We start from the raw sequence: 8708 nt of genomic DNA, 5'->3' as shown, positions 1-8708 counted from the left end.
TTCCTCCACTGAAGGAACATGATGTCAGGTGTAAATTCAGAGATACAGAAAACAACAACAAACAAGGAAAAGATCCTAAGTATATGGGTTGGTTAATCTAAATGGCTGTTGACTGTATACAATGTTACTAGTAGTATCTAGTAGTGTTTAAGTAATATGGATTGGGTCAGAGTCCAAGTGGGAGCCAGCATGGAGGGGGTTCAGCGCGAGGTCGCCATGGCGTAGCTGCAGCAGCTCCAGGTGCAGGATGCAGCGGACTCCGTGGTGAAGAGTCTGGAGAGAAAGCCACCCGGAAGATGCAGGCCTCATGTTCCGGCGCAGTGCCAACAGTTGTGGGAACAGCCGGGCGTCCATGCATCAGGCGCAACAGTGCATGGAGCGCTGCCACGCGTCTCTGGCTTCAGCCCAGGCACTGGTGATAAGTGAGTTGGAGAAGTTCCAGGGCTTCCTGGCCAGGTGTACCGTGTACTGAAATAACAAAGCCAAAGCTTCAATAGATGCGGGAAGTAAAGACCTTCGGGTGAAACAGCAGCTGGAGAGTTGTGTGACCAGGTGCGTGGATGACCACATGCAGGTCATCCTGACCATGACCAAGAAGATGAGGAGTCTCTCCTGTCCATTGGGAGATAGAAGTCTTTGCAATTGGCCATCAGGCCGATGGCAGGAATCGATTTAAAAAGAGAAATGGGAGTTTTGGTCTTTTAAGTGAAATTTATGAAGAAATTAAGGATGGCAGCAATTTGAGGAGTGTGTTGCTTGCCTCTGGACACTGGTTCCTTTATGTTTCAACCCTAAAACGTGAAATGGAAAAAAACTGGTGCTGAAATTTGGGTCGGGGTGCAGAAGAGTTTTTGATAGCCCAAATTTCACGTATCTGTCCTACCACTAAGGATCTCCCTTGTATCAAGCCAGAGCCCCCCAAGGTACCAGATTCTTCTTAGTGCACAGGTACCAACAGGCTGGTAGGTTTCTCTAACCTGCCTATGATCTGGTGGAGTGTGAGCAGAGGTGTCTCTGTGTGTTGCCAACCAAATCATTTTCCATGAGGTGCAAAACAGAATCTACAAGGTCACTAATTTAGAAAATTTTTAGAAAGGGGTTTCTGGGCCTTTGCTTTGTTTTGTTTTATATACAAGGGCATGAAGTTGATTTAAGATGTAGAGTTGAGACAGGGAGTTTAGGACTTTCAACAGTTCCTTGTGGATGTCTGTTTCTGGCTATCAAGACGTGGATATTCATTTCTTGAAATACACATCACATCTTTTAGCTGGGAAACCCTGAAAAATCCCCACTGGGAATGGGAAGTAGACCTTCCCTCTCACTGGCTGCCATGATGGACCCTGAGGCTATCTGCGACAGGACAGTCTCACAGTGACACTCTCCATCGAAGGGAAAGGGGGGTTTGCTTGCACTGTATACTGGTATCCAGGAATGAACATTGAAGGAGGAGCTGTTACTTTCTTAGTTAACGGAGTTATTAAGCACTGGATTTGGAAAAACCTGGTGTTCATAGAACAGAATGAAAGGAAAGCCTAAACTCAGTATTGCTTATTTAGCTCCCTGAAATCAAAGAGCACTATTGAGACAATCCCTTGGCGACAGGAAGGTCAAAAGAGAAAAAGTAAGCAACTCAGGGATGAGCTGTGATTCACTTAAAACACAAGAGGGGCAACCCCCACTCTACCAAATACCACATTTACCTGGGACCTTTGCAGCAAGCAGTGTTCCTGCCCCAATTCTAGCACCTTATCATTTTGATAAGGACCATGTTGTCTTTTTACCAACTGTTGATAAATGATAATATATTTATTATTATTACATTTACATATTGTTACCAACTGTTGAAATGATAATATAGCCTGCATTTGGTGTTTCAAGACTGTGATTATTTTCCTAGTGGTTTAGTTATAAATAAAAAATTTTGATTTAGTTTTTCCTCCTAAATAAATAGTAAATAAATAAATAAATAAATAAATAAATAAAATGGATGTTATAAAATTACATCAAAATAGCATGTATTTTAGGAATTGGATAAATAAAGTTCTTTTCCTTATTCAGGAAGAGGGGGTAGGTATCACTTAACATTAGAGTTTCATAAGATAACGATAGACATTTGAAACTGTAGGCAGCCCTGAGCCAAAGTTATAAATGAGTGTATAATATATGAATAAATATAGAGAAAACAAAATTTTGTAAAGTGATTAACCAGAAAGAATGCAAGTGAAGGGAGAAAGGTAGGACAAATAGAAAACATATAGTTAGATGGTAGATTTAAACCCAAACATAGCAGTGATTAAATTTAAATCATCTAAATTCTCTTATGAAAAGTGAAGACTGTTACATGCATTAAAAAACACCATACCGATTGTTATTATTATTATTACTGTACCAGAGAGTGAAAGGTTTTGTTTTGAAAAAAAAATTTTAATGTTTGTTTATTTTTGAGAGAGAGAGAGAGAGAGAGAGAGAGAGAGAGAGAGAGAGCAGGAGCAGGGAAGGGGTAGAGAGAGAGGGAGACACAGAATCTGAAGCAGGCTCCAGGCTCCACGCTGTCAGCACAGAGCCCGACGCGGGGCTCGAACCCACAAACAGTGAAATCATGACCTGAGCCGAAGTCAGCCACTTCACCGACTGACTCCCTGAAAAGGTTTTGTTTTGTTTTGCTTTTTTGCTTCAAGTTTTTATTTATTTTTTATTGTTTTATTGTTTTATTTTTACGAGAGAAGGAGAGGCAGAGCGTGAGTGGAGAAGGAGGAGAGACAAACACAGTATCTGAAGCAGGCTCTGGGCTCTGAGTTGTCAGCACAGAGCCCAATGTGGGGCTTGAATTCAGAAGTCATGAGATCATGACCTGAGCCAAAGTCCGACACTTAACCAACTAACCCACCCAGGCACCCCTCAAGTTTTTATTTAAATTCTCGTAAGCTAACAGATAGTGTAATATTGGTTTCAGGAGTAGAAGTCAGTGATTCATTATTTATATATAACATCCAGTGCTCATCACATGTGCCCTCCTTAATGTCCATCACCTATCTAGCCCATGCCCCTACCCACCTCCCCTCCATCAACCCTCAGTTATCTGTACTTAAGAATCTTTTAGTTTGCCTCCCTCTCTTTTTTTCCTTTGTTTTTTTAATTCCACATATGAGTGAAATCATATGGTATTTGTCCTTCTCTAACTTATTTCACTGAGCACAATACACTGTCTCTATCCACGTTGTTGCAAATGACAAGATTTCATTCTTTTTGATGGCTGAATAATATACCAACGTATATACATACCACATCTTCTTTATCTGTCGATCAGTGGATGGACATTTGGGCTCTTTCCATAATTTGGCTATTGTTGATAGTACTGCTATAAACATCGGGGTGCATGTATCCCTTTGAGTCCATATTTTTGTATCCTTTGGATAAATACATAGTGCAATTGCTGGGTCGAACACTGTATAGATTAAAAGAGATGCTTCCAGCTAAAATACAAGGATAAAGAAAGGCTGAGAAAGAAAGAATAAAAATTATATATCATGCAAATGTTTATATATTATATGTACTATATTAATGTAAGATAAAATAGACCTTCATTACTACAGATAAAGAGAACATTTTATAATATTGAAAATGTTGACTACACCAGGGATATAAAACAATTTTAAATAGTATCCCTAAATTTGTGAAATCTAAATGAAAGCAAAGTGGCAGATTTTTATATTCAAGAACAGAGAATTCTGAGTCATTTTATCTACTCCTTCATTTATTACCTTCCTGACCTTGGTGGATCTCATTTTTGGTTGTTTGTTTCTTATCTGTCAAATGGGGACAACACTTATCTCATTAGGAAGTCATAATAATTAAATGAAAATGTGAAAGCATCTAATAATCTAATATTGCACAGGAGATAGTGTAGAAATAAACTTTTCACAGCATGAGATAGATTTTTTAAACCGAAAACGTAAGGAGTGCATTTTGGTTGTTGATCTTGGAGAGAGATCAAGACTGAGAAGCCAGGGAGCTGGACTGTTGTCTTGGCTTTGCCTTTGCCTTGCCTGGTTGGAACATAAAATACCACATTGGGTCAGCCAATCTGCTCAAAGAGCTTCAGGCTCCCCATTGTTAAATGACGCTTACACTTGGGAATCATTACCTTCTAGCGCTGCCTCCTTCCTGCTATCTCCAGCTGAAAATGCTACACAGATTAAATGAGGGCGTCTCAGTACAGAAAGGCATGCATTGCTTTTACTTGCCTTACAAGTCGTCCTGTTCCCTGCTACAACCAGTGATTCCGCAGGCAAGCCTGTATGTGACACACCGCGTGAGGCAGTCCACACCACACTATGGGAGTCTCCTATCAGCCCTTCAAGCTCACTGTTTCTTTAGCGAGAATAACTTCCTATTGATGGATTATTTTATTACCACTAGGTTTGACTTTTCTGAATTGTTTTCACTTAACTCTTTGTGATGATAAAGGCAGAAGATAAACACCTGCCAGGACATCTCTCTCTAGAGAATTTTCCCTATTTTTAGAGGTCTGAATTTCCCTCAATCATGGTCAATTATGTTTGGGTTATATCTAAGTATTATGTCAATGCTCTTGACTTCCTTCTTATTTATAGGGTTAATATTACAGAGAAGTGAAAGAATAGAAAATGATTAGAATAATTAGAAGACACGTTTCTTTAATCATTAATATTTTGGTTTGTTTGCTTCTTTTAATGCATGTTATCACAGTGTTGCATCAATGAAACACATTCTAAATTAAAATTCTTTATATGCTGTTAAAAAATTAATGTTCATGTAGAATGACTATTACTTTCTTTAGGAAAAACAGTGGACTGGACAAAGAAACTCTAAGCCTTACATAAATTATAATCCTTATATACAAAGATATATATATACACACACAATAGTTTTAAAGTTTTAATTACTATTTTTTTAGTTGTAATTATTTTTAAATGGAGATTCTGAATAAGCTTATTTAAATCTTAAAAGTGGTAGTACAAAACATTTGATGCATATGTGTGCACGTGACCTTTTGTTGTTGGAATGCTGTTTCAAAGTCCGTCACAACTGGAGCAGTCAAAGCTGAATAATTACGGAGTCCAGGAAGCCACAGGGCATTAAGGTGACTGTCAGATTCTGAGATATTTTGGGATAGCTTTAATTATATAATGAATAAAATTTGCATACTTTTCTGTAACTTGTTAATAAAATTACAAAGAAATTAGCCTCTGGTATTCTCATACATATGAAAGCAAATTCAGTGTTAATTTAAAGCCAGAAAATGCTTCCAAAATGCTTCATGGCCACACTACAAAATATTGTACGGAATTTTCTTCATTCATTAAAAAAAATAAGTATTCCATTGTATAAAAATAATGTAAATAATATTCATGCATGAAGCATCTATAGTGGACATTCCTGAAGAAGGCTTACTCATCTTTCCTTTCTGCTTTTGCCTCCCCGCCGTGACCATTTCATCCTCAACTTCACATTTGCATGTGGTATTCATAAGTATATTATTAATTGATATGAACACACATAGAGCAACTGTTCAACGTTTAAATTACTGTCTTGTCAATTCTGATGCAGTTAGATGACCAAGATTATAAAAAGAAAAGTAATAACTGCTTTCATCATACATGGTGGTGAGTCAAACTTCTTAGTTGTATACCACTTTGGCAATTAGATGGAAAGTATGGATTCTCTCTTGTGAATATGCATGCATTCTCTCCCTGAAAAAGAGGTAGCAGTATATACACATATCACCACATAAACCCATACATTTCCTGACCCTCCATGCAGCCATGGTCCCAAGTTTAATAATCGCTGCTCTATGGGGGATATGTATGTTTCTATTATTTTAGCAGAAGACCAGACATCCAGTTTATTTAAAAGACATAGCAATATGTTCTATGTTGTGTGCTCCAGAGTCTAATAATTAGATGGAGATTAGGTATAAGATGTTTAGTACATGCTTATCCTACAAAGAGTATGGAAACAGGATCAAACAGAAGAAGTTGAACTGTGATACAGACTCAGTCAACCAAGAAAGGCTCTCTGGAGTGAATATTGCCTGTTAGGCTTACCCTGAATCAGTCTAAAATTGCTGGGATTTTATGCTTCTGTCTCTCAATCACTATAGACAAGTTGCCCTGAAAAGTACATGATGTCAAATGAAGTGACTCTCTCCTGATGAGAATGATCCTGAGGAACTGACACTTAGATTGTCTGCTTCTTACCATCCCCACTGCTGGACAAATATTTTCTTGAAGAGGGATTAAGGTCAGTATACTCTTTGTGCCATTGAGATCCACTTCTCTCTGTACATTTGAATAGCTGACTCTCCAGTGTTCTGGAGGGCCTCTCTTCCTGAGGGAAAATAGAAAAATTCTATAAGTACTACTATACCTCTCACTAGACTCGTTCTTGGTGCTTTAATCGACATTCGTCTTCTCCCTCCATCTTTTATTCCCTATCCTATTCTTTGCAAAGTCAACTGTTACCTCCAGTTTCTTATCCCTGAGAGAACTAAAGCCCTATTCACCATGTCTTTCCTAGCCTGGGGTGATTGCATCTGTTCATTTATGGTCAAATTGGGCATACAGGAACCAAAAGAGAGCTGAGTCTCGCATGTATTCCTTCTTGCTTTATTGTAAAATTGCAGCCCTGCCTCCTCCTGAGTATCGTGATCAATTCTTCTTGCTAAAAAATAATTCCTCTTCTGGCCTGTTACTCCTTTGATACAAAATGTCAAGGTAACAGCCACAGCTTGTAATTCAAGTTAATACTTGTTATATCATGTAGAAAAATTCTTCTCCCATTAAGGAATGGAACTTGTAGCATTACAGAAACTAACGTTGCAGGGATGGGAAGTACAGTGTTCCCAAATGGCTCATCGAGAATTATGGAACGTGGGGCAATACTTCTTAAACCTATTGGTTCCAGGATCTATATATTCTCCCTATTGCAGAAATAGTGACATATAAAAGTCTTTGATTTAATATATATGTGCAACCTGTGCAGTGTCAACCCATACTTATAAAGTACTGCCTCTGAGCTAAGTGGTTCAGCTAAGACTATAATAGACTATTGCAATGTTTTATCTGGTCAACTGATTTTGGGTGATGCAACATGTGCTGTGATATGACCAACGGATTCCATGGTCCTGGGCATTCTCACATATCTCCTTTGCTTCAAAATGCCCGCCTGGCCTGATGTAGTATTGTATGGGATCTCAGGCTAGTGGATCAAATACTCAATAAACCCTCAGATATTAGTGCTGCCTAAAAGCCCATGAGCAATTATATATACTCCTGGAAGAAAACAAAAACAAAACTTTTGATCATTCATAACTGGTAGAGGACCTATGTGATCAACTTGATACCAAGAGACTAATTAGTCACATCAAAGAGAAGTTCCATATCAGAGTTTCAACACTGGCCTCTGTGGGCTGGCTGGTTAGGTATTTGACAATATGAATAACTAAATTAGACTTGGTAGTAACACTCTATGCTGTTAGGCAAATGTATAACCGTAATCTCTACTATTTTGTCAAAATGGTCCATTTTGCTATTGTGCTGTTAATGGATTGGCCACTGATAGTATGGTTGATATCTCTCAGTCAGACAACTGTGTCTACTAGGATATTTTATTCCTCATTAACGGTAGATTGTCTCTGATGGGAATTACCATATGACACAAATATCTTTACACTTTATGCTTATATCCATATATCTGTCCACATGCCAATTCTCTATACTTTCTGGTCCATGACTTATGAGTCTTTTTGCTTAGCCCCCTGACCAGCCAGGCAAGCTATTGGCCAATCTTATGAGTGGGCATGGACTCTAAACTTGGGTCGGTTCTCTTTCCACATAAGGTAGATAGATGTACTGACTTTTGGGCTGAATTTTCTTTACTACAGTCTTTCAAGGCCACTCATTGTGTACATATATTTTCACTCATGTATAGAGAGTTGACTTATCTGTAAAATGAGTTCAGGCTTTTTTCCCCTCCAGGTGGATCTCACATAAATTATAGGCATAGATTTATGAAGTACATTGATAAAGAAGCAGTGAGCCCCATGGGGTTCTGGGCTAACCTGTTTGTGTCATTTGTTGGAATCCTCTGGTCTCATTCATGCTCAATCATAGATGTATCACTTCTATATAACAGTGGTTTGTTGTCCAGCTACAAAAACTTATGATATGGTAAGTCTAAGATGATGTAGCTTACAATGGATAGTTCTGGACACATGGCCAAGATCTAGAGTTATGTCTCTATAAGGGTGTTATAGCATGTCAGGAGCTATTTTCCACAAGGTACATTATCCTTTGCACATTAATTCTAATCCATATGACACCTGCCAGCTTGTATATTCAGTACAAGTACTACGATTACTAGTACATTGCTAGTAGGGTTGCTCACGCCACATGCTGGACATACCACAGATTATTTTCATATTCTTAGCCACACTCAAAGCTGGTAACCTTATATTTCACACAGCATAAGGGCCAGAATCATATCCCAGCATGTATAATATGTTTTCCACACAACCTGAAAAAATCTCTTGAGACACTGGTTTCCTTCTTTTTGGTAGAAGTTGCAAAATACAATACTACAAATGATACTTAAATGTCTCATTTGTATGGATGTCTTGACAAGCATCTGACCTTCGGGCTTTAAAAAAATATTAGTAGGGTTTATTT

General features: G+C 38.3%; 1 pseudogene; it reads left to right on the top strand.

Moving 5' to 3' along the window:
- Positions 1-216: 216 nt before the first annotated feature.
- On the top strand, positions 217-676 carry LOC125146522 (protein FAM136A-like; annotated as a pseudogene).
- The last annotated feature ends 8032 nt before the right edge of the window (positions 677-8708 follow it).

This window comes from Prionailurus viverrinus, chromosome D1 (genome assembly GCF_022837055.1).
Source record: "Prionailurus viverrinus isolate Anna chromosome D1, UM_Priviv_1.0, whole genome shotgun sequence".
NCBI classification, from domain to species: domain Eukaryota; kingdom Metazoa; phylum Chordata; class Mammalia; order Carnivora; family Felidae; genus Prionailurus; species Prionailurus viverrinus.
The sequence above is the reverse complement of the archived record's forward strand: the minus strand, read 5'-3'. Positions and strand labels throughout refer to the sequence as shown.